General features: G+C 44.8%; 17 non-coding genes across 17 annotated transcripts; 1 reads left to right on the forward strand and 16 right to left on the reverse strand.

Annotated features, from left to right (window-relative positions):
* Window positions 1-324: 324 nt before the first annotated feature.
* Window positions 325-397, reverse strand: trnak-cuu. The gene has a single exon. It is a non-coding gene; the product is annotated as a tRNA-Lys (tRNA).
* Window positions 398-1090: 693 nt separating this feature from the next.
* On the reverse strand, window positions 1091-1163 carry trnak-cuu. The gene has a single exon. It is a non-coding gene; the product is annotated as a tRNA-Lys (tRNA).
* Window positions 1164-3512: 2349 nt separating this feature from the next.
* trnai-uau lies at window positions 3513-3606 on the forward strand. The gene is made up of 2 exons: window positions 3513-3550; window positions 3571-3606. It is a non-coding gene; the product is annotated as a tRNA-Ile (tRNA).
* A 718-nt stretch (window positions 3607-4324) lies between these two features.
* On the reverse strand, window positions 4325-4397 carry trnak-cuu. The gene has a single exon. It is a non-coding gene; the product is annotated as a tRNA-Lys (tRNA).
* A 693-nt stretch (window positions 4398-5090) lies between these two features.
* trnak-cuu lies at window positions 5091-5163 on the reverse strand. Its single transcript has one exon. It is a non-coding gene; the product is annotated as a tRNA-Lys (tRNA).
* An 8827-nt stretch (window positions 5164-13990) lies between these two features.
* On the reverse strand, window positions 13991-14063 carry trnak-cuu. Its single transcript has one exon. It is a non-coding gene; the product is annotated as a tRNA-Lys (tRNA).
* A 941-nt stretch (window positions 14064-15004) lies between these two features.
* Window positions 15005-15077, reverse strand: trnak-cuu. Its single transcript has one exon. It is a non-coding gene; the product is annotated as a tRNA-Lys (tRNA).
* Window positions 15078-16125: 1048 nt separating this feature from the next.
* Window positions 16126-16198, reverse strand: trnak-cuu. The gene has a single exon. It is a non-coding gene; the product is annotated as a tRNA-Lys (tRNA).
* A 941-nt stretch (window positions 16199-17139) lies between these two features.
* Window positions 17140-17212, reverse strand: trnak-cuu. Its single transcript has one exon. It is a non-coding gene; the product is annotated as a tRNA-Lys (tRNA).
* Window positions 17213-17645: 433 nt separating this feature from the next.
* On the reverse strand, window positions 17646-17718 carry trnak-cuu. The gene has a single exon. It is a non-coding gene; the product is annotated as a tRNA-Lys (tRNA).
* A 433-nt stretch (window positions 17719-18151) lies between these two features.
* Window positions 18152-18224, reverse strand: trnak-cuu. The gene has a single exon. It is a non-coding gene; the product is annotated as a tRNA-Lys (tRNA).
* A 1727-nt stretch (window positions 18225-19951) lies between these two features.
* Window positions 19952-20024, reverse strand: trnak-uuu. Its single transcript has one exon. It is a non-coding gene; the product is annotated as a tRNA-Lys (tRNA).
* Window positions 20025-20965: 941 nt separating this feature from the next.
* trnak-cuu lies at window positions 20966-21038 on the reverse strand. The gene has a single exon. It is a non-coding gene; the product is annotated as a tRNA-Lys (tRNA).
* A 941-nt stretch (window positions 21039-21979) lies between these two features.
* On the reverse strand, window positions 21980-22052 carry trnak-cuu. Its single transcript has one exon. It is a non-coding gene; the product is annotated as a tRNA-Lys (tRNA).
* Window positions 22053-22485: 433 nt separating this feature from the next.
* trnak-cuu lies at window positions 22486-22558 on the reverse strand. Its single transcript has one exon. It is a non-coding gene; the product is annotated as a tRNA-Lys (tRNA).
* Window positions 22559-23499: 941 nt separating this feature from the next.
* Window positions 23500-23572, reverse strand: trnak-cuu. Its single transcript has one exon. It is a non-coding gene; the product is annotated as a tRNA-Lys (tRNA).
* Window positions 23573-24005: 433 nt separating this feature from the next.
* Window positions 24006-24078, reverse strand: trnak-cuu. Its single transcript has one exon. It is a non-coding gene; the product is annotated as a tRNA-Lys (tRNA).
* Between the last annotated feature and the right edge of the window lie 22 nt (window positions 24079-24100).

Here is a 24100-nt window from a genome sequence, read left to right on the forward strand (position 1 = left end):
CCTGGTACTTATACAGCAGTATGCAGCGCAGCAATTGCCGAGGTTGTGGGTTTGAGCCTCCCCAGGAGCAACTTCTTTTCTTGAACCCTCTGCCTGTCTATTTCTTGTCCAGAAAAAGAGGATTTATTCAATCTATTTCATAAGTAATTGGTAAGTCATTGCGATAACAGGTCAGAGTGCAGGGACAGCTACTATTCAAAAGTATAGTCTTCTGCATTACCAGCAATGCCTGACACATCAGCAATGCAGGAATGCAAGCCTGCTCGAAAATCCAAGCAGTTGGCTCTTTGCGAAGTGAGTTGGTACTTCGGCAGAGAAAATAATCACCCAACGTGGGGCTCGAACCCACGACCCTGAGATTAAGAGTCTCATGCTCTACCGACTGAGCTAGCCAGGTACCTCAATGGTAATCTTGTATTGGTCCGAATATCGTACAGCTCCGTTTGTGCAAAATATGGTGATCAGTGAGAGTGTTGTTAATGGATACTGTGGTGTAATCTGTGAGCGTGTTGTACTTATACAGCAGTATACAGCAATTAGATGACAAGGTTGTGCGTTCAAGCTCCACCAGGAGCAAGTATTCTTCTTGAACCCTCTCCCTGTCTATTTCTTGTCCAGAAAAGGAGCATTTATTCAATCTATTTCATAAGTAATTGGTATGTCATTGAGATAACAGGTCAGACTACAGGCACAGCTACGATTCAAGTCCATAGTCTTCTGCATTACCAGCAATGCCTGACACATCAGCAATGCAGGATGGCAAGCCTGCTCGAAAATCCAAGCGGTTGGCTTTTCGCGAAGTGAGTTGGTGCTTCGGCTCAGACAAGAATCACCCCATTTGTGGTATCGACCCTACGATTCTGAGGTTAAGAGGCTCATGCTCAAATGTCTGAGCTTGCCAGGCAGGTCAATTGTGGTATGTCATTGCAATAACAGGTCAGAGTAGAGGGACAGCTACTATTCAAATGTATAGTCTTCTGCATTACCAGCAATGCCTGACACATCAGCAATGCAGGATGGCAAGCCTGCTCGAAAATCCAAGCGGTTGGCTTTTCGCGAAGTGAGTTGGTACATCGGCTGAGAAAATAATCACCCAACGTGGGGCTCGAACCCACGACCCTGAGATTAAGAGTCTCATGCTCTACCGACTGAGCTAGCCAGGTACCTGAATGGCAATATTGTATTGGTCCGAATATCGTACAGCTCCGTTTGTGCAAAATATGGTGATCAGTGAGAGTGTTGTTAATGGATACTATGGTGTAATCTGTGAGCGTGTTGTACTTATACAGCAGTATACCGCAATTAGATGACAAGGTTGTGCGTTCAAGCTCCACCAGGAGCAAGTATTCTTCTTGAACCCTCTCCCTGTCTATTTCTTGTCCAGAAAAGGAGCATTTATTCAATCTATTTCATAAGTAATTGGTATGTCATTGAGATAACAGGTCAGACTACAGGCACAGCTACGATTCAAGTCCATAGTCTTCTGCATTACCAGCAATGCCTGACACATCAGCAATGCAGGATGGCAAGCCTGCTCGAAAATCCAAGCGGTTGGCTTTTCGCGAAGTGAGTTGGTGCTTCGGCTCAGACAAGAATCACCCCATTTGTGGTATCGACCCTACGATTCTGAGGTTAAGAGGCTCATGCTCAAATGTCTGAGCTTGCCAGGCAGGTCAATTGTGGTATGTCATTGCAATAACAGGTCAGAGTAGAGGGACAGCTACTATTCAAATGTATAGTCTTATGCATTACCAGCAATGCCTGACAGATCAGCAATGCAGGATGGCAAGCCTGCTCGAAAATCCAAGCGGTTGGCTGTTCGCGAAGTGAGTTGGTACTTCGGCAGAGAAAAATATCGTACAGCTCCGTTTGTGCAAAACATGGTGATCAGTGAGAGTGTTGTTAATGGATACTGTGGTGTAATCTGTGAGCGTGTTGTACTTATACAGCAGTATACAGCAATTAGATGACAAGGTTGTGCGTTCAAGCTCCACCAGGAGCAAGTATTCTTCTTGAACCCTCTCCCTGTCTATTTCTTCTCCAGAAAAGGAGCATTTTATTCAATACACTTAGGAGGACGTTTCATAATTAATTGGTATGTCATTGAGATAACAGGTCAGAGTGCAGGGACAACTACTATTCAAATGTATAGTCTTCTGCATTACCAGCAATGCCTGACACATCAGCAATGCAGGATGGCAAGCCTGCTCGAAAATCCAAGCGGTTGGCTGTTCGCGAAGTGAGTTGGTACTTCGGCAGAGAAAAATATCGTACAGCTCCGTTTGTGCAAAACATGGTGATCAGTGAGAGTGTTGTTAATGGATACTGTGGTGTAATCTGTGAGCGTGTTGTACTTATACAGCAGTATACAGCAATTAGATGACAAGGTTGTGCGTTCAAGCTCCACCAGGAGCAAGTATTCTTCTTGAACCCTCTCCCTGTCTATTTCTTCTCCAGAAAAGGAGCATTTTATTCAATACACTTAGGAGGACGTTTCATAATTAATTGGTATGTCATTGAGATAACAGGTCAGACTACAGGCACAGCTACGATTCAAGTCCATAGTCTTCTGCATTACCAGCAATGCCTGACACATCAGCAATGCAGGATGGCAAGCCTGCTCGAAAATCCAAGCGGTTGGCTTTTCGCGAAGTGAGTTGGTGCTTCGGCTCAGACAAGAATCACCCCATTTGTGGTATCGACCCTACGATTCTGAGGTTAAGAGGCTCATGCTCAAATGTCTGAGCTTGCCAGGCAGGTCAATTGTGGTATGTCATTGCAATAACAGGTCAGAGTAGAGGGACAGCTACTATTCAAATGTATAGTCTTATGCATTACCAGCAATGCCTGACAGATCAGCAATGCAGGATGGCAAGCCTGCTCGAAAATCCAAGCGGTTGGCTGTTCGCGAAGTGAGTTGGTACTTCGGCAGAGAAAAATATCGTACAGCTCCGTTTGTGCAAAACATGGTGATCAGTGAGAGTGTTGTTAATGGATACTGTGGTGTAATCTGTGAGCGTGTTGTACTTATACAGCAGTATACAACAATTAGATGACAAGGTTGTGCGTTCAAGCTCCACCAGGAGCAAGTATTCTTCTTGAACCCTCTCCCTGTCTATTTCTTCTCCAGAAAAGGAGCATTTTCTTCAATACACTTAGGAGGACGTTTCATAATTAATTGGTATGTCATTGAGATAACAGGTCAGAGTGCAGGGACAACTACTATTCAAATGTATAGTCTTCTGCATTACCAGCAATGCCTGACACATCAGCAATGCAGGATGGCAAGCCTGCTCGAAAATCCAAGCGTTTGGCTGTTTGCGAAGTGAGTTGGTACTTCGGCAGAGAAAATAATCGAACTACGCGGGGCTCAACCCACGGCCCTGAGATTAAGAGGCTCATGCTCTACCGACTGAGCTAGCCAGGTACATCAATTGTAGTACTGACTTGGACCGAATACCGTACAGCTCCGTTTGTGCAAAATATGGTGATCAATAAGCATGCTTTGCATAGCTCCTGTGGCGCAGTCGGTTAGCGTGTGGTACTTATACAGCAGTATGCAACGAAGCAATGCCGAGGTTGTGAGTTTGAGCCTCACCAGGAGCAAGTGCTTTTCTTGAACCCTCTACCTGTCTATTTCTTGTCTAGAAAAATAGGATTTATTCAATCTATTTCATAAGGAACTGGTATGTCATTGAGATTAAGAGTCTCATGCTCTACCGACTGAGCTAGCCAAGTACCTCAATGACAATATTGTATTGGTCCGAATATCATACAGCTCCGTTTGTGCAAAATATGGTGATCAGTGAGAGTGTTGTTAATGGATACTGTGGTGTAATCTGTGAGCGTGTTGTACTTATACAGCAGTATACAGCAATTAGATGACAGGCAGGTCAATTGTAGTACTGACTTGGACTGAATATCGTACAGATCTGTTGGTGCAAAATATGGTGATCAGTAAGCATGCTTTGCATAGCTCCTGTGGTTCAGTCGGTTTGCGCCTGGTACTTATACAGCAGTATGCAGCGCAGCAATTGCCGAGGTTGTGGGTTTGAGCCTCCCCAGGAGCAACTTCTTTTCTTGAACCCTCTGCCTGTCTATTTCTTGTCCAGAAAAAGAGGATTTATTCAATCTATTTCATAAGTAATTGGTAAGTCATTGCGATAACAGGTCAGAGTGCAGGGACAGCTACTATTCAAAAGTATAGTCTTCTGCATTACCAGCAATGCCTGACACATCAGCAATGCAGGAATGCAAGCCTGCTCGAAAATCCAAGCAGTTGGCTCTTTGCGAAGTGAGTTGGTACTTCGGCAGAGAAAATAATCACCCAACGTGGGGCTCGAACCCACGACCCTGAGATTAAGAGTCTCATGCTCTACCGACTGAGCTAGCCAGGTACCTCAATGGTAATCTTGTATTGGTCCGAATATCGTACAGCTCCGTTTGTGCAAAATATGGTGATCAGTGAGAGTGTTGTTAATGGATACTGTGGTGTAATCTGTGAGCGTGTTGTACTTATACAGCAGTATACAGCAATTAGATGACAAGGTTGTGCGTTCAAGCTCCACCAGGAGCAAGTATTCTTCTTGAACCCTCTCCCTGTCTATTTCTTGTCCAGAAAAGGAGCATTTATTCAATCTATTTCATAAGTAATTGGTATGTCATTGAGATAACAGGTCAGACTACAGGCACAGCTACGATTCAAGTCCATAGTCTTCTGCATTACCAGCAATGCCTGACACATCAGCAATGCAGGATGGCAAGCCTGCTCGAAAATCCAAGCGGTTGGCTTTTCGCGAAGTGAGTTGGTGCTTCGGCTCAGACAAGAATCACCCCATTTGTGGTATCGACCCTACGATTCTGAGGTTAAGAGGCTCATGCTCAAATGTCTGAGCTTGCCAGGCAGGTCAATTGTGGTATGTCATTGCAATAACAGGTCAGAGTAGAGGGACAGCTACTATTCAAATGTATAGTCTTCTGCATTACCAGCAATGCCTGACACATCAGCAATGCAGGATGGCAAGCCTGCTCGAAAATCCAAGCGGTTGGCTTTTCGCGAAGTGAGTTGGTACATCGGCTGAGAAAATAATCACCCAACGTGGGGCTCGAACCCACGACCCTGAGATTAAGAGTCTCATGCTCTACCGACTGAGCTAGCCAGGTACCTGAATGGCAATATTGTATTGGTCCGAATATCGTACAGCTCCGTTTGTGCAAAATATGGTGATCAGTGAGAGTGTTGTTAATGGATACTATGGTGTAATCTGTGAGCGTGTTGTACTTATACAGCAGTATACCGCAATTAGATGACAAGGTTGTGCGTTCAAGCTCCACCAGGAGCAAGTATTCTTCTTGAACCCTCTCCCTGTCTATTTCTTGTCCAGAAAAGGAGCATTTATTCAATCTATTTCATAAGTAATTGGTATGTCATTGAGATAACAGGTCAGACTACAGGCACAGCTACGATTCAAGTCCATAGTCTTCTGCATTACCAGCAATGCCTGACACATCAGCAATGCAGGATGGCAAGCCTGCTCGAAAATCCAAGCGGTTGGCTTTTCGCGAAGTGAGTTGGTGCTTCGGCTCAGACAAGAATCACCCCATTTGTGGTATCGACCCTACGATTCTGAGGTTAAGAGGCTCATGCTCAAATGTCTGAGCTTGCCAGGCAGGTCAATTGTGGTATGTCATTGCAATAACAGGTCAGAGTAGAGGGACAGCTACTATTCAAATGTATAGTCTTATGCATTACCAGCAATGCCTGACAGATCAGCAATGCAGGATGGCAAGCCTGCTCGAAAATCCAAGCGGTTGGCTGTTCGCGAAGTGAGTTGGTACTTCGGCAGAGAAAAATATCGTACAGCTCCGTTTGTGCAAAACATGGTGATCAGTGAGAGTGTTGTTAATGGATACTGTGGTGTAATCTGTGAGCGTGTTGTACTTATACAGCAGTATACAGCAATTAGATGACAAGGTTGTGCGTTCAAGCTCCACCAGGAGCAAGTATTCTTCTTGAACCCTCTCCCTGTCTATTTCTTCTCCAGAAAAGGAGCATTTTATTCAATACACTTAGGAGGACGTTTCATAATTAATTGGTATGTCATTGAGATAACAGGTCAGAGTGCAGGGACAACTACTATTCAAATGTATAGTCTTCTGCATTACCAGCAATGCCTGACACATCAGCAATGCAGGATGGCAAGCCTGCTCGAAAATCCAAGCGGTTGGCTGTTCGCGAAGTGAGTTGGTACTTCGGCAGAGAAAAATATCGTACAGCTCCGTTTGTGCAAAACATGGTGATCAGTGAGAGTGTTGTTAATGGATACTGTGGTGTAATCTGTGAGCGTGTTGTACTTATACAGCAGTATACAGCAATTAGATGACAAGGTTGTGCGTTCAAGCTCCACCAGGAGCAAGTATTCTTCTTGAACCCTCTCCCCGTCTATTTCTTCTCCAGAAAAGGAGCATTTTATTCAATACACTTAGGAGGACGTTTCATAATTAATTGGTATGTCATTGAGATAACAGGTCAGACTACAGGCACAGCTACGATTCAAGTCCATAGTCTTCTGCATTACCAGCAATGCCTGACACATCAGCAATGCAGGATGGCAAGCCTGCTCGAAAATCCAAGCGGTTGGCTTTTCGCGAAGTGAGTTGGTGCTTCGGCTCAGACAAGAATCACCCCATTTGTGGTATCGACCCTACGATTCTGAGGTTAAGAGGCTCATGCTCAAATGTCTGAGCTTGCCAGGCAGGTCAATTGTGGTATGTCATTGCAATAACAGGTCAGAGTAGAGGGACAGCTACTATTCAAATGTATAGTCTTATGCATTACCAGCAATGCCTGACAGATCAGCAATGCAGGATGGCAAGCCTGCTCGAAAATCCAAGCGGTTGGCTGTTCGCGAAGTGAGTTGGTACTTCGGCAGAGAAAAATATCGTACAGCTCCGTTTGTGCAAAACATGGTGATCAGTGAGAGTGTTGTTAATGGATACTGTGGTGTAATCTGTGAGCGTGTTGTACTTATACAGCAGTATACAGCAATTAGATGACAAGGTTGTGCGTTCAAGCTCCACCAGGAGCAAGTATTCTTCTTGAACCCTCTCCCTGTCTATTTCTTCTCCAGAAAAGGAGCATTTTATTCAATACACTTAGGAGGACGTTTCATAATTAATTGGTATGTCATTGAGATAACAGGTCAGACTACAGGCACAGCTACGATTCAAGTCCATAGTCTTCTGTATCACCAGCTATGCCTGACACGTCAGCAATGCAAGGTGGCAAGCCTGCTCGAAAGTCCAGGTGAATGGCTGTTTGCAAAGTCAGTTGGTGCTTCGGCTCAGACAAGAATCACCCCATTTGTGGTATCGACCCTACGATTCTGAGGTTAAGAGGCTCATGCTCAAATGTCTGAGCTTGCCAGGCAGGTCAATTGTGGTATGTCATTGCAATAACAGGTCAGAGTAGAGGGACAGCTACTATTCAAATGTATAGTCTTATGCATTACCAGCAATGCCCGACAGATCAGCAATGCAGGATGGCAAGCCTGCTCGAAAATCCAAGCGGTTGGCTGTTCGCGAAGTGAGTTGGTACTTCGGCAGAGAAAAGCTCCGTTTGTGCAAAATATGGTGATCAGTGAGAGTGTTGTTAATGGATACTGTGGTGTAATCTGTGAGCGTGTTGTACTTATACAGCAGTATACAGCAATTAGATGACAAGGTTGTGCGTTCAAGCTCCACCAGGAGCAAGTATTCTTCTTGAACCCTCTCCCTGTCTATTTCTTGTCCAGAAAAGGAGCATTTATTCAATCTATTTCATAAGTAATTGGTATGTCATTGAGATAACAGGTCAGAGTAGAGGGACAGCTACTATTCAAATGTATAGTCTTATGCATTACCAGCAATGCCTGACAGATCAGCAATGCAGGATGGCAAGCCTGCTCGAAAATCCAAGCGGTTGGCTGTTCGCGAAGTGAGTTGGTACTTCGGCAGAGAAAAATATCGTACAGCTCCGTTTGTGCAAAACATGGTGATCAGTGAGAGTGTTGTTAATGGATACTGTGGTGTAATCTGTGAGCGTGTTGTACTTATACAGCAGTATACAGCAATTAGATGACAAGGTTGTGCGTTCAAGCTCCACCAGGAGCAAGTATTCTTCTTGAACCCTCTCCCTGTCTATTTCTTCTCCAGAAAAGGAGCATTTTATTCAATACACTTAGGAGGACGTTTCATAATTAATTGGTATGTCATTGAGATAACAGGTCAGAGTGCAGGGATAACTACTATTCAAATGTATAGTCTTCTGCATTACAAGCAATGCCTGACACATCAGCAATGCAGGATGGCAAGCCTGCTCGAAAATCCAAGCGGTTGGCTGTTCGCGAAGTGAGTTGGTACTTCGGCAGAGAAAAATATCGTACAGCTCCGTTTGTGCAAAACATGGTGATCAGTGAGAGTGTTGTTAATGGATACTGTGGTGTAATCTGTGAGCGTGTTGTACTTATACAGCAGTATACAGCAATTAGATGACAAGGTTGTGCGTTCAAGCTCCACCAGGAGCAAGTATTCTTCTTGAACCCTCTCCCCGTCTATTTCTTCTCCAGAAAAGGAGCATTTTATTCAATACACTTAGGAGGACGTTTCATAATTAATTGGTATGTCATTGAGATAACAGGTCAGACTACAGGCACAGCTACGATTCAAGTCCATAGTCTTCTGCATTACCAGCAATGCCTGACACATCAGCAATGCAGGATGGCAAGCCTGCTCGAAAATCCAAGCGGTTGGCTTTTCGCGAAGTGAGTTGGTGCTTCGGCTCAGACAAGAATCACCCCATTTGTGGTATCGACCCTACGATTCTGAGGTTAAGAGGCTCATGCTCAAATGTCTGAGCTTGCCAGGCAGGTCAATTGTGGTATGTCATTGCAATAACAGGTCAGAGTAGAGGGACAGCTACTATTCAAATGTATAGTCTTATGCATTACCAGCAATGCCTGACAGATCAGCAATGCAGGATGGCAAGCCTGCTCGAAAATCCAAGCGGTTGGCTGTTCGCGAAGTGAGTTGGTACTTCGGCAGAGAAAAATATCGTACAGCTCCGTTTGTGCAAAACATGGCGATCAGTGAGAGTGTTGTTAATGGATACTGTGGTGTAATCTGTGAGCGTGTTGTACTTATACAGCAGTATACAGCAATTAGATGACAAGGTTGTGCGTTCAAGCTCCACCAGGAGCAAGTATTCTTCTTGAACCCTCTCCCTGTCTATTTCTTCTCCAGAAAAGGAGCATTTTATTCAATACACTTAGGAGGACGTTTCATAATTAATTGGTATGTCATTGAGATAACAGGTCAGACTACAGGCACAGCTACGATTCAAGTCCATAGTCTTCTGTATCACCAGCTATGCCTGACACGTCAGCAATGCAAGGTGGCAAGCCTGCTCGAAAGTCCAGGTGAATGGCTGTTTGCAAAGTCAGTTGGTGCTTCGGCTCAGACAAGAATCACCCCATTTGTGGTATCGACCCTACGATTCTGAGGTTAAGAGGCTCATGCTCAAATGTCTGAGCTTGCCAGGCAGGTCAATTGTGGTATGTCATTGCAATAACAGGTCAGAGTAGAGGGACAGCTACTATTCAAATGTATAGTCTTATGCATTACCAGCAATGCCCGACAGATCAGCAATGCAGGATGGCAAGCCTGCTCGAAAATCCAAGCGGTTGGCTGTTCGCGAAGTGAGTTGGTACTTCGGCAGAGAAAAATATCGTACAGCTCCGTTTGTGCAAAACATGGTGATCAGTGAGAGTGTTGTTAATGGATACTGTGGTGTAATCTGTGAGCGTGTTGTACTTATACAGCAGTATACAGCAATTAGATGACAAGGTTGTGCGTTCAAGCTCCACCAGGAGCAAGTATTCTTCTTGAACCCTCTCCCTGTCTATTTCTTCTCCAGAAAAGGAGCATTTTATTCAATACACTTAGGAGGACGTTTCATAATTAATTGGTATGTCATTGAGATAACAGGTCAGACTACAGGCACAGCTACGATTCAAGTCCATAGTCTTCTGTATCACCAGCTATGCCTGACACGTCAGCAATGCAAGGTGGCAAGCCTGCTCGAAAGTCCAGGTGAATGGCTGTTTGCAAAGTCAGTTGGTGCTTCGGCTCAGACAAGAATCACCCCATTTGTGGTATCGACCCTACGATTCTGAGGTTAAGAGGCTCATGCTCAAATGTCTGAGCTTGCCAGGCAGGTCAATTGTGGTATGTCATTGCAATAACAGGTCAGAGTAGAGGGACAGCTACTATTCAAATGTATAGTCTTATGCATTACCAGCAATGCCCGACAGATCAGCAATGCAGGATGGCAAGCCTGCTCGAAAATCCAAGCGGTTGGCTGTTCGCGAAGTGAGTTGGTACTTCGGCAGAGAAAAGCTCCGTTTGTGCAAAATATGGTGATCAGTGAGAGTGTTGTTAATGGATACTGTGGTGTAATCTGTGAGCGTGTTGTACTTATACAGCAGTATACAGCAATTAGATGACAAGGTTGTGCGTTCAAGCTCCACCAGGAGCAAGTATTCTTCTTGAACCCTCTCCCTGTCTATTTCTTGTCCAGAAAAGGAGCATTTATTCAATCTATTTCATAAGTAATTGGTATGTCATTGAGATAACAGGTCAGAGTAGAGGGACAGCTACTATTCAAATGTATAGTCTTATGCATTACCAGCAATGCCTGACAGATCAGCAATGCAGGATGGCAAGCCTGCTCGAAAATCCAAGCGGTTGGCTGTTCGCGAAGTGAGTTGGTACTTCGGCAGAGAAAAATATCGTACAGCTCCGTTTGTGCAAAACATGGTGATCAGTGAGAGTGTTGTTAATGGATACTGTGGTGTAATCTGTGAGCGTGTTGTACTTATACAGCAGTATACAGCAATTAGATGACAAGGTTGTGCGTTCAAGCTCCACCAGGAGCAAGTATTCTTCTTGAACCCTCTCCCTGTCTATTTCTTCTCCAGAAAAGGAGCATTTTATTCAATACACTTAGGAGGACGTTTCATAATTAATTGGTATGTCATTGAGATAACAGGTCAGAGTGCAGGGATAACTACTATTCAAATGTATAGTCTTCTGCATTACAAGCAATGCCTGACACATCAGCAATGCAGGATGGCAAGCCTGCTCGAAAATCCAAGCGGTTGGCTGTTCGCGAAGTGAGTTGGTACTTCGGCAGAGAAAAATATCGTACAGCTCCGTTTGTGCAAAACATGGTGATCAGTGAGAGTGTTGTTAATGGATACTGTGGTGTAATCTGTGAGCGTGTTGTACTTATACAGCAGTATACAGCAATTAGATGACAAGGTTGTGCGTTCAAGCTCCACCAGGAGCAAGTATTCTTCTTGAACCCTCTCCCCGTCTATTTCTTCTCCAGAAAAGGAGCATTTTATTCAATACACTTAGGAGGACGTTTCATAATTAATTGGTATGTCATTGAGATAACAGGTCAGACTACAGGCACAGCTACGATTCAAGTCCATAGTCTTCTGCATTACCAGCAATGCCTGACACATCAGCAATGCAGGATGGCAAGCCTGCTCGAAAATCCAAGCGGTTGGCTTTTCGCGAAGTGAGTTGGTGCTTCGGCTCAGACAAGAATCACCCCATTTGTGGTATCGACCCTACGATTCTGAGGTTAAGAGGCTCATGCTCAAATGTCTGAGCTTGCCAGGCAGGTCAATTGTGGTATGTCATTGCAATAACAGGTCAGAGTAGAGGGACAGCTACTATTCAAATGTATAGTCTTATGCATTACCAGCAATGCCTGACAGATCAGCAATGCAGGATGGCAAGCCTGCTCGAAAATCCAAGCGGTTGGCTGTTCGCGAAGTGAGTTGGTACTTCGGCAGAGAAAAATATCGTACAGCTCCGTTTGTGCAAAACATGGCGATCAGTGAGAGTGTTGTTAATGGATACTGTGGTGTAATCTGTGAGCGTGTTGTACTTATACAGCAGTATACAGCAATTAGATGACAAGGTTGTGCGTTCAAGCTCCACCAGGAGCAAGTATTCTTCTTGAACCCTCTCCCTGTCTATTTCTTCTCCAGAAAAGGAGCATTTTATTCAATACACTTAGGAGGACGTTTCATAATTAATTGGTATGTCATTGAGATAACAGGTCAGACTACAGGCACAGCTACGATTCAAGTCCATAGTCTTCTGTATCACCAGCTATGCCTGACACGTCAGCAATGCAAGGTGGCAAGCCTGCTCGAAAGTCCAGGTGAATGGCTGTTTGCAAAGTCAGTTGGTGCTTCGGCTCAGACAAGAATCACCCCATTTGTGGTATCGACCCTACGATTCTGAGGTTAAGAGGCTCATGCTCAAATGTCTGAGCTTGCCAGGCAGGTCAATTGTGGTATGTCATTGCAATAACAGGTCAGAGTAGAGGGACAGCTACTATTCAAATGTATAGTCTTATGCATTACCAGCAATGCCCGACAGATCAGCAATGCAGGATGGCAAGCCTGCTCGAAAATCCAAGCGGTTGGCTGTTCGCGAAGTGAGTTGGTACTTCGGCAGAGAAAAGCTCCGTTTGTGCAAAATATGGTGATCAGTGAGAGTGTTGTTAATGGATACTGTGGTGTAATCTGTGAGCGTGTTGTACTTATACAGCAGTATACAGCAATTAGATGACAAGGTTGTGCGTTCAAGCTCCACCAGGAGCAAGTATTCTTCTTGAACCCTCTCCCTGTCTATTTCTTGTCCAGAAAAGGAGCATTTATTCAATCTATTTCATAAGTAATTGGTATGTCATTGAGATAACAGGCCAGACTACAGGCACAGCTACGATTCAAGTCCATAGTCTTCTGCATTACCAGCAATGCCTGACACATCAGCAATGCAGAATGGCAAGCCTGCTCGAAAATCCAAGCGGTTGGCTTTTAGCAAATTGAGTTGGTACATCGGCTGAGAAAATAATCACCCAACGTGGGGCGCGAACCCACCACCCTGAGATTAAGAGTCTCATGCTCTACCGACTGAGCTAGCCAGGTGCCTGAATGGCAATATTGTATTGGTCCGAATATCGTACAGCTCCGTTTGTGCAAAATATGGTGATCAGTGAGAGTGTTGTTAATGGATACTATGGTGTAATCTGTGAGCGTGTTGTACTTATACAGCAGTATACAGCAATTAGATGACAAGGTTGTGCGTTCAAGCTCCACCAGGAGCAAGTATTCTTCTTGAACCCTCTCCCTGTCTATTTCTTGTCCAGAAAAGGAGCATTTATTAAATCTATTTCATAAGTAATTGGTATGTCATTGAGATAACAGGTCAGACTACAGGCACAGCTACGATTCAAGTCCATAGTCTTCTGCATTACCAGCAATGCCTGACACATCAGCAATGCAGGATGGCAAGCCTGCTCGAAAATCCAAGCGGTTGGCTTTTCGCGAAGTGAGTTGGTGCTTCGGCTCAGACAAGAATCACCCCATTTGTGGTATCGACCCTACGATTCTGAGGTTAAGAGGCTCATGCTCAAATGTCTGAGCTTGCCAGGCAGGTCAATTGTAGTACTGACTTGGACTGAATATCGTACAGATCTGTTGGTGCAAAATATGGTGATCAGTAAGCATGCTTTGCATAGCTCCTGTGGTTCAGTCGGTTTGCGCCTGGTACTTATACAGCAGTATGCAGCACAGCAAATGCCGAGGTTGTGGGTTTGAGCCTCCCCAGGAGCAACTTATTTTCTTGAACCCTCTGCCTGTCTATTTCTTGTCCAGAAAAAGAGGATTTATTCAATCTATTTCATAAGTAATTGGTAAGTCATTGCGATAACAGGTCAGAGTGCAGGGACAGCTACTATTCAAAAGTATAGTCTTCTGCATTACCAGCAATGCCTGACACATCAGCAATGCAGGATGGCAAGCCTGCTCGAAAATCCAAGCGGTTGGCTGTTTGCGAAGTGAGTTGGTACTTTGGCAGAGAAAATAATCACCCAACGTGGGGCTCGAACCCACGACCCTGAGATTAAGAGTCTCATGCTCTACCGACTGAGCTAGCCAGGTACCTCAATGGTAATCTTGTATTGGTCCGAATATCGTACAGCTCAGTTTGTGCAAAATATGGTGATCAGTGAGAGTGTTGTTAATGGATACTGTGGTGTAATCTGTGAGCGTGTTGTACTTATACAGCAGTATACAGCAATTAGATGACAAGGTTGTGCGTTCAAGCTCCACCAGGAGCAAGAATTCTTCTTGAACCCTCTCCCTGTCTATTTCTTGTCCAGAAAAGGAGCATTTATTCAATCTATTTCATAAGTAATTGATATGTCATTGAGATAACAGGTCAGACTACAGGCACAGCTACGATTCAAGTCCATAGTCTTCTGTATCACCAGCTATGCCTGACACGTCAGCAATGCAAGGTGGCAAGCCTGCTCGAAAGTCCAGGTGAATGGCTGTTTGCAAAGTGAGTTGGTGCTTCGGCTCAGACAAGAATCACCCCATTTGTGGTATCGACCCTACGATTCTGAGGTTAAGAGGCTCATGCTCAAATGTCTGAGCTTGCCAGGCAGGTCAATTGTAGTACTGACTTGGACTGAATATCGTACAGATCTGTTGGTGCAAAATATGGTGATCAGTAAGCATGCTTTGCATAGCTCCTGTGGTTCAGTCTGTTTGCGCCTGGTACTTATACAGCAGTATGCAGCGCAGCAATTGCCGAGGTTGTGGGTTTGAGCCTCCCCAGGAGCAACTTCTTTTCTTGAACCCTCTGCCTGTCTATTTCTTGTCCAGAAAAAGAGGATTTATTCAATCTATTTCATAAGTAATTGGTAAGTCATTGCGATAACAGGTCAGAGTGCAGGGACAGCTACTATTCAAAAGTGCAGTCTTCTGCATTACCAGCAATGCCTGACACATCAGCAATGCAGGATGGCAAGCCTGCTCGAAAATCCAAGCGGTTGGCTGTTCGCGAAGTGAGTTGGTACTTTGGCAGAGAAAATAATCACCCAACGTGGGGCTCGAACCCACAACCCTGAGATTAAGAGTCTCATGCTCTACCGACTGAGCTAGCCAGGTACCTCAATGGTAATCTTGTATTGGTCCGAATATCGTACAGCTCAGTTTGTGCAAAATATGGTGATCAGTGAGAGTGTTGTTAATGGATACTGTGGTGTAATCTGTGAGCGTGTTGTACTTATACAGCAGTATACAGCAATTAGATGACAAGGTTGTGCGTTCAAGCTCCACCAGGAGCAAGTATTCTTCTTGAACCCTCTCCCTGTCAATTTCTTGTCCAGAAAAGGAGCATTTATTCAATCTATTTCATAAGTAATTGGTATGTCATTGAGATAACAGGTCAGACTACAGGCACAGCTACGATTCAAGTCCATAGTCTTCTGCATTACCAGCAATGCCTGACACATCAGCAATGCAGGATGGCAAGCCTGCTCGAAAATCCAAGCGGTTGGCTTTTCGCGAAGTGAGTTGGTACATCGGCTGAGAAAATAATCACCCAACGTGCCTGACACATCAGCAATGCAGGATGGCAAGCCTGCTCGAAAGTCCAGGTGAATGGCTGTTTGCAAAGTGAGTTGGTGCTTCGGCTCAGACAAGAATCACCCCATTTGTGGTATCGACCCTACGATTCTGAGGTTAAGAGGCTCATGCTCAAATGTCTGAGCTTGCCAGGCAGGTCAATTGTAGTACTGACTTGGACTGAATATCGTACAGATCTGTTGGTGCAAAATATGGTGATCAGTAAGCATGGTTTGCATAGCTCCTGTGGTTCAGTCGGTTTGCGCCTGGTACTTATACAGCAGTATGCAGCGCAGCAAATGCCGAGGTTGTGGGTTTGAGCCTCCCCAGGAGCAACTTCTTTTCTTGAACCCTCTGCCTGTCTATTTCTTGTCCAGAAAAAGAGGATTTATTCAATCTATTTCATAAGTCATTGGTAAGTCATTGCGATAACAGGTCAGAGTGCAGGGACAGCTACTATTCAAAAGTATAGTCTTCTGCATTACCAGCAATGCCTGACAGATCAGCAATGCAGGATGGCAAGCCTGCTCGAAAATCCAAGCTGTTGGCTGTTCGCGAAGTGAGTTGGTACTTTGGCAGAGAAAATAATCACCCAACGTGGGGCTCGAACCCACGACCCTGAGATTAAGAGTCTCATGCTCTACCGACTGAGCTAGCCAGGTACCTCAATGGTAATCTTGTATTGGTCCGAATATCGTACAGCTCCGTTTGTGCAAAATATGGTGATCAGTGAGAGTGTTGTTAATGGATACTGTGGTGTAATCTGTGAGCGTGTTGTACTTATACAGCAGTATACAGCAATTAGATGACAAGGTTGTGCGTTCAAGCTCCACCAGGAGCAAGTATTCTTCTTGAACCCTCTCCCTGTCTATTTCTTGTCCAGAAAAGGAGCATTTATTCAATCTATTTCATAAGTAATTGGTATGTCATTGAGATAACAGGTCAGACTACAGGCACAGCTACGATTCAAGTCCATAGTCTTCTGCATTACCAGCTATGCCTGACACGTCAGCAATGCAAGGTGGCAAGCCTGCTCGAAAGTCCAGGTGAATGGCTGTTTGCAAAGTGAGTTGGTGCTTCGGCTCAGACAAGAATCACCCCATTTGTGGTATCGACCCTACGATTCTGAGGTTAAGAGGCTCATGCTCAAATGTCTGAGCTTGCCAGGCAGGTCAATTGTAGTACTGACTTGGACTGAATATCGTACAGATCTGTTGGTGCAAAATATGGTGATCAGTAAGCATGCTTTGCATAGCTCCTGTGGTTCAGTCGGTTTGCGCCTGGTATTTATACAGCAGTATGCAGCGCAGCAAATGCCGAGGTTGTGGGTTTGAGCCTCCCCAGGAGCAACTTCTTTTCTTGAACCCTCTGCCTGTCTATTTCTTGTCCAGAAAAAGAGGATTTATTCAATCTATTTCATAAGTCATTGGTAAGTCATTGCGATAACAGGTCAGAGTGCAGGGACAGCTACTATTCAAAAGTATAGTCTTCTGCATTACCAGCAATGCCTGACACATCAGCAATGCAGGATGGCAAGCCTGCTCGAAAATCCAAGCGGTTGGCTGTTCGCGAAGTGAGTTGGTACTTTGGCAGAGAAAATAATCACCCAACGTGGGGCTCGAACCCACGACCCTGAGATTAAGAGTCTCAAGCTCCACCGACTGAGCTAGCCAGGTACCTCAATGGTAATCTTGTATTGGTCCGAATATCGTACAGCTCCGTTTGTGCAAAATATGGTGATCAGTGAGAGTGTTGTTAATGGATACTGTGGTGTAATCTGTGAGCGTGTTGTACTTATACAGCAGTATACAGCAATTAGATGACAAGGTTGTGCGTTCAAGCTCCACCAGGAGCAAGTATTCTTCTTGAACCCTCTCCCTGTCTATTTCTTGTCCAGAAAAGGAGCATTTATTCAATCTATTTCATAAGTAATTGGTATGTAATTGAGATAACAGATCAGACTACAGGCACAGCTACGATTCATGTCCATAGTCTTCTGCATTACCAGCAATGCCTGACACATCAGCAATGCAGGATGGCAAGCCTGCTCGAAAATCCAAGCGGTTGGCTTTTCGCGAAGTGAGTTGGTACATCGGCTGAGAAAATAATCACCCAACGTGGGGCTCGAACCCACGACCCTGAGATTAAGAGTCTCATGCTCTACCTACTGAGCAAGCCAGGTACCTCAACGGTAATCTTGTATTGGTCCGAATATCGTACAGCTCCGTTTGTGCAAAATATGGTGATCAGTGAGAGTGTTGTTAATGGATACTGTGGTGTAATCTGTGAGTGTGTTGTACTTATACAGCAGTATACAGCAATTAGATGACAAGGTTGTGCGTTCAAGCTCCACCAGGAGCAAGTATTCTTCTTGAACCCTCTCCCTGTCTATTTCTTGTCCAGAAAAGGAGCATTTATTCAATCTATTTCATAAGTAATTGGTAAGTCATTGCGATAACAGGTCAGAGTGCAGGGACAGCTACTATTCAAAAGTATAGTCTTCTGCATTACCAGCAATGCCTGACACATCAGCAATGCAGGATGGCAAGCCTGCTCGAAAATCCAAGCGGTTGGCTGTTCGCGAAGTGAGTTGGTACTTTGGCAGAGAAAATAATCACCCAACGTGGGGCTCGAACCCACGACCCTGAGATTAAGAGTCTCATGCTCTACCGACTGAGCTAGCCAGGTACCTCAGTGGTAATCTTGTATTGGTCCGAATATCGTACAGCTCCGTTTGTGCAAAATATGGTGATCAGTGAGAGTGTTGTTAATGGATACTGTGGTGTAATCTGTGAGCGTGTTGTACTTATACAGCAGTATACAGCAATTAGATGACAAGGTTGTGCGTTCAAGCTCCACCAGGAGCAAGTATTCTTCTTGAACCCTCTCCCTGTCTATTTCTTGTCCAGAAAAGGAGCATTTATTCAATCTATTTCATAAGTAATTGGTATGTCATTGAGATAACAGGTCAGACTACAGGCACAGCTACGATTCAAGTCCATAGTCTTCTGCATTACCAGCAATGCCTGACACATCAGCAATGCAGGATGGCAAGCCTGCTCGAAAATCCAAGCGGTTGGCTTTTCGCGAAGTGAGTTGGTACATCGGCTGAGAAAATAATCACTGAACGTGGGGCTCGAACCCACGACCCTGAGATTAAGAGTCTCATGCTCTACCGACTGAGCTAGCCAGGTACCTGAATGGCAATATTGTATTGGTCCGAATATCGTACAGCTCCGTTTGTGCAAAATATGGTGATCAGTGAGAGTGTTGTTAATGGATACTGTGGTGTAATCTGTGAGCGTGTTGTACTTATACAGCAGTATACAGCAATTAGATGACAAGGTTGTGCGTTCAAGCTCCACCAGGAGCAAGTATTCTTCTTGAACCCTCTCCCTGTCTATTTCTTGTCCAGAAAAGGAGCATTTATTCAATCTATTTCATAAGTAATTGGTATGTCATTGAGATAACAGGTCAGACTACAGGCACAGCTACGATTCAAGTCCATAGTCTTCTGTATCACCAGCTATGCCTGACACGTCAGCAATGCAAGGTGGCAAGCCTGCTCGAAAGTCCAGGTGAATGGCTGTTTGCAAAGTGAGTTGGTGATTCGGCTCAGACAAGAATCACCCCATTTGTGGTATCGACCCTACGATTCTGAGGTTAAGAGGCTCATGCTCAAATGTCTGAGCTTGCCAGGCAGGTCAATTGTAGTACTGACTTGGACTGAATATCGTACAGATCTGTTGGTGCAAAATATGGTGATCAGTAAGCATGCTTTGCATAGCTCCTGTGGTTCAGTCGGTTTGCGCCTGGTACTTATACAGCAGTATGCAGCGCAGCAATTGCCGAGGTTGTGGGTTTGAGCCTCCCCAGGAGCAACTTATTTTCTTGAACCCTCTGCCTGTCTATTTCTTGTCCAGAAAAAGAGGATTTATTCAATCTATTTCATAAGTAATTGGTAAGTCATTGCGATAACAGGTCAGAGTGCAGGGACAGCTACTATTCAAAAGTATAGTCTTCTGCATTACCAGCAATGCCTGACACATCAGCAATGCAGGATGGCAAGCCTGCTCGAAAATCCAAGCAGTTGGCTGTTCGCGAAGTGAGTTGGTACTTTGGCAGAGAAAATAATCACCCAACGTGGGGCTCGAACCCACAAGTATTCTTCTTGAACCCTCTCCCTGTCTATTTCTTGTCCAGAAAAGGAGCATTTATTCAATCTATTTCATAAGTAATTGGTATGTCATTGAGATAACAGGTCAGACTACAGGCACAGCTACGATTCAAGTCCATAGTCTTCTGCATTACCAGCAATGCCTGACACATCAGCAATGCAGGATGGCAAGCCTGCTCGAAAATCCAAGCGGTTGGCTTTTCGCGAAGTGAGTTGGTACATCGGCTGAGAAAATAATCACCCAACGTGGGGCTCGAACCCACGACCCTGAGATTAAGAGTCTCATGCTCTACCGACTGAGCTAGCCAGGTACCTGAATGGCAATATTGTATTGGTCCGAATATCGTACAGCTCCGTTTGTGCAAAATATGGTGATCAGTGAGAGTGTTGTTAATGGATACTGTGGTGTAATCTGTGAGCGTGTTGTACTTATACAGCAGTATACAGCAATTAGATGACAAGGTTGTGCGTTCAAGCTCCACCAGGAGCAAGTATTCTTCTTGAACCCTCTCCCTGTCTATTTCTTGTCCAGAAAAGGAGCATTTATTCAATCTATTTCATAAGTAATTGGTATGTCATTGAGATAACAGGTCAGACTACAGGCACAGCTACGATTCAAGTCCATAGTCTTCTGTATCACCAGCTATGCCTGACACGTCAGCAATGCAAGGTGGCAAGCCTGCTCGAAAGTCCAGGTGAATGGCTGTTTGCAAAGTGAGTTGGTGATTCGGCTCAGACAAGAATCACCCCATTTGTGGTATCGACCCTATGATTCTGAGGTTAAGAGGCTCATGCTCAAATGTCTGAGCTTGCCAGGCAGGTCAATTGTAGTACTGACTTGGACTGAATATCGTACAGATCTGTTGGTGCAAAATATGGTGATCAGTAAGCATGCTTTGCATAGCTCCTGTGGTTCTGTCGGTTTGCGCCTGGTACTTATACAGCAGTATGCAGCGCAGCAATTGCCGAGGTTGTGGGTTTGAGCCTCCCCAGGAACAACTTCTTTTCTTGAACCCTCTGCCTGTCTATTTCTTGTCCAGAAAAAGAGGATTTATTCAATCTATTTCATAAGTAATTGGTAAGTCATTGCGATAACAGGTCAGAGTGCAGGGACAGCTACTATTCAAAAGTATAGTCTTCTGCATTACCAGCAATGCCTGACACATCAGCAATGCAGGATGGCAAGCCTGCTCGAAAATCCAAGCAGTTGGCTGTTCGCGAAGTGAGTTGGTACATCGGCTGAGAAAATAATCACCCAACGTGGGGCTCGAACCCACGACCCTGAGATTAAGAGTCTCATGCTCTACCGACTGAGCTAGCCAGGTCCCTCGATGGTAATCTTGTATTGGTCCGAATATCGTACAGCTCCGTTTGTGCAAAATATGGTGATCAGTGTGAGTGTTGTTAATGGATACTGTGGTGTAATCTGTGAGCGTGTTGTACTTATACAGCAGTATACAGCAATTAGATGACAAGGTTGTGCGTTCAAGCTCCACCAGGAGCAAGTATTCTTCTTGAACCCTCTCCCTGTCTATTTCTTGTCCAGAAAAGGAGCATTTATTCAATCTATTTCATAAGTAATTGGTATGTCATTGAGATAACAGGTCAGACTACAGGCACAGCTACGATTCAAGTCCATAGTCTTCTGCATTACCAGCAATGCCTGACACATCAGCAATGCAGGATGGCAAGCCTGCTCGAAAATCCAAGCGGTTGGCTTTTCGCGAAGTGAGTTGGTACTTCGGCTCAGACAAGAATCACCCCATTTGTGGTATCGACCCTACGATTCTGAGGTTAAGAGGCTCATGCTCAAATGTCTGAGCTTGCCAGGCAGGTCAATTGTAGTACTGACTTGGACTGAATATCGTACAGATCTGTTGGTGCAAAATATGGTGATCAGTAAGCATGCTTTGCATAGCTCCTGTGGTTCAGTCGGTTTGCGCCTGGTACTTATACAGCAGTATGCAGTGCAGCAAATGCCGAGGTTGTGGGTTTGAGCCTCCCCAGGAGCAACTTATTTTCTTGAACCCTCTGCCTGTCTATTTCTTGTCCAGAAAAAGAGGATTTATTCAATCTATTTCATAAGTAATTGGTAAGTCATTGCGATAACAGGTCAGAGTGCAGGGACAGCTACTATTCAAAAGTATAGTCTTCTGCATTACCAGCAATGCCTGACAGATCAGCAATGCAGGATGGCAAGCCTGCTCGAAAATCCAAGCTGTTGGCTGTTCGCGAAGTGAGTTGGTACTTTGGCAGAGAAAATAATCACCCAACGTGGGGCTCGAACCCACGACCCTGAGATTAAGAGTCTCATGCTCTACCGACTGAGCTAGCCAGGTACCTCAATGGTAATCTTGTATTGGTCCGAATATCGTACAGCTCCGTTTGTGCAAAATATGGTGATCAGTGAGAGTGTTGTTAATGGATACTGTGGTGTAATCTGTGAGCGTGTTGTACTTATACAGCAGTATACAGCAATTAGATGACAAGGTTGTGCGTTCAAGCTCCACCAGGAGCAAGTATTCTTCTTGAACCCTCTCCCTGTCTATTTCTTGTCCAGAAAAGGAGCATTTATTCAATCTATTTCATAAGTAATTGGTATGTCATTGAGATAACAGGTCAGACTACAGGCACAGCTACGATTCAAGTCCATAGTCTTCTGCATTACCAGCAATGCCTGACACATCAGCAATGCAGGATGGCAAGCCTGCTCGAAAATCCAAGCGGTTGGCTTTTCGCAAAGTGAGTTGGTACATCGGCTGAGAAAATAATCACCCAACGTGGGGCTCGAACCCACGACCCTGAGATTAAGAGTCTCATGCTCTACCGACTGAGCTAGCCAGGTGCCTGAATGGCAATATTGTATTGGTCCGAATATCGTACAGCTCCGTTTGTGCAAAATATGGTGATCAGTGAGAGTGTTGTTAATGGATACTATGGTGTAATCTGTGAGCGTGTTGTACTTATACAGCAGTATACAGCAATTAGATGACAAGGTTGTGCGTTCAAGCTCCACCAGGAGCAAGTATTCTTCTTGAACCCTCTCCCTGTCTATTTCTTGTCCAGAAAAGGAGCATTTATTAAATCTATTTCATAAGTAATTGGTATGTCATTGAGATAACAGGTCAGACTACAGGCACAGCTACGATTCAAGTCCATAGTCTTCTGCATTACCAGCAATGCCTGACACATCAGCAATGCAGGATGGCAAGCCTGCTCGAAAATCCAAGCGGTTGGCTTTTCGCGAAGTGAGTTGGTGCTTCGGCTCAGACAAGAATCACCCCATTTGTGGTATCGACCCTATGATTCTGAGGTTAAGAGGCTCATGCTCAAATGTCTGAGCTTGCCAGGCAGGTCAATTGTAGTACTGACTTGGACTGAATATCGTACAGATCTGTTGGTGCAAAATATGGTGATCAGTAAGCATGCTTTGCATAGCTCCTGTGGTTCAGTCGGTTTGCGCCTGGTACTTATACAGCAGTATGCAGCGCAGCAAATGCCGAGGTTGTGGGTTTGAGCCTCCCCAGGAGCAACTTATTTTCTTGAACCCTCTGCCTGTCTATTTCTTGTCCAGAAAAAGAGGATTTATTCAATCTATTTCATAAGTAATTGGTAAGTCATTGCGATAACAGGTCAGAGTGCAGGGACAGCTACTATTCAAAAGTATAGTCTTCTGCATTACCAGTAATGCCTGACACATCAGCAATGCAGGATGGCAAGCCTGCTCGAAAATCCAAGCGGTTGGCTGTTCGCGAAGTGAGTTGGTACTTTGGCAGAGAAAATAATCACCCAACGTGGGGCTCGAACCCACGACCCTGAGATTAAGAGTCTCATGCTCTACCGACTGAGCTAGCCAGGTACCTCAATGGTAATCTTGTATTGGTCCGAATATCGTACAGCTCCGTTTGTGCAAAATATGGTGATCAGTGAGAGTGTTGTTAATGGATACTGTGGTGTAATCTGTGAGCGTGTTGTACTTATACAGCAGTATACAGCAATTAGATGACAAGGTTGTGCGTTCAAGCTCCACCAGGAGCAAGTATTCTTCTTGAACCCTCTCCCTGTCTATTTCTTGTCCAGAAAAGGAGCATTTATTCAATCTATTTCATAAGTAATTGGTATGTCATTGAGATAACAGGTCAGACTACAGGCACAGCTACGATTCAAGTCCATAGTCTTCTGCATTACCAGCAATGCCTGACACATCAGCAATGCAGGATGGCAAGCCTGCTCGAAAATCCAAGCGGTTGGCTGTTCGCGAAGTGAGTTGGTACTTTGGCAGAGAAAATAATCACCCAACGTGGGGCTCGAACCCACAACCCTGAGATTAAGAGTCTCATGCTCTACCGACTGAGCTAGCCAGGTACCTCAATGGTAATCTTGTATT

The sequence above is a fragment of the Oncorhynchus mykiss genome, chromosome 20 (genome assembly GCF_013265735.2).
Source record: "Oncorhynchus mykiss isolate Arlee chromosome 20, USDA_OmykA_1.1, whole genome shotgun sequence".
Classification (NCBI taxonomy): Eukaryota; Metazoa; Chordata; class Actinopteri; order Salmoniformes; family Salmonidae; genus Oncorhynchus; species Oncorhynchus mykiss.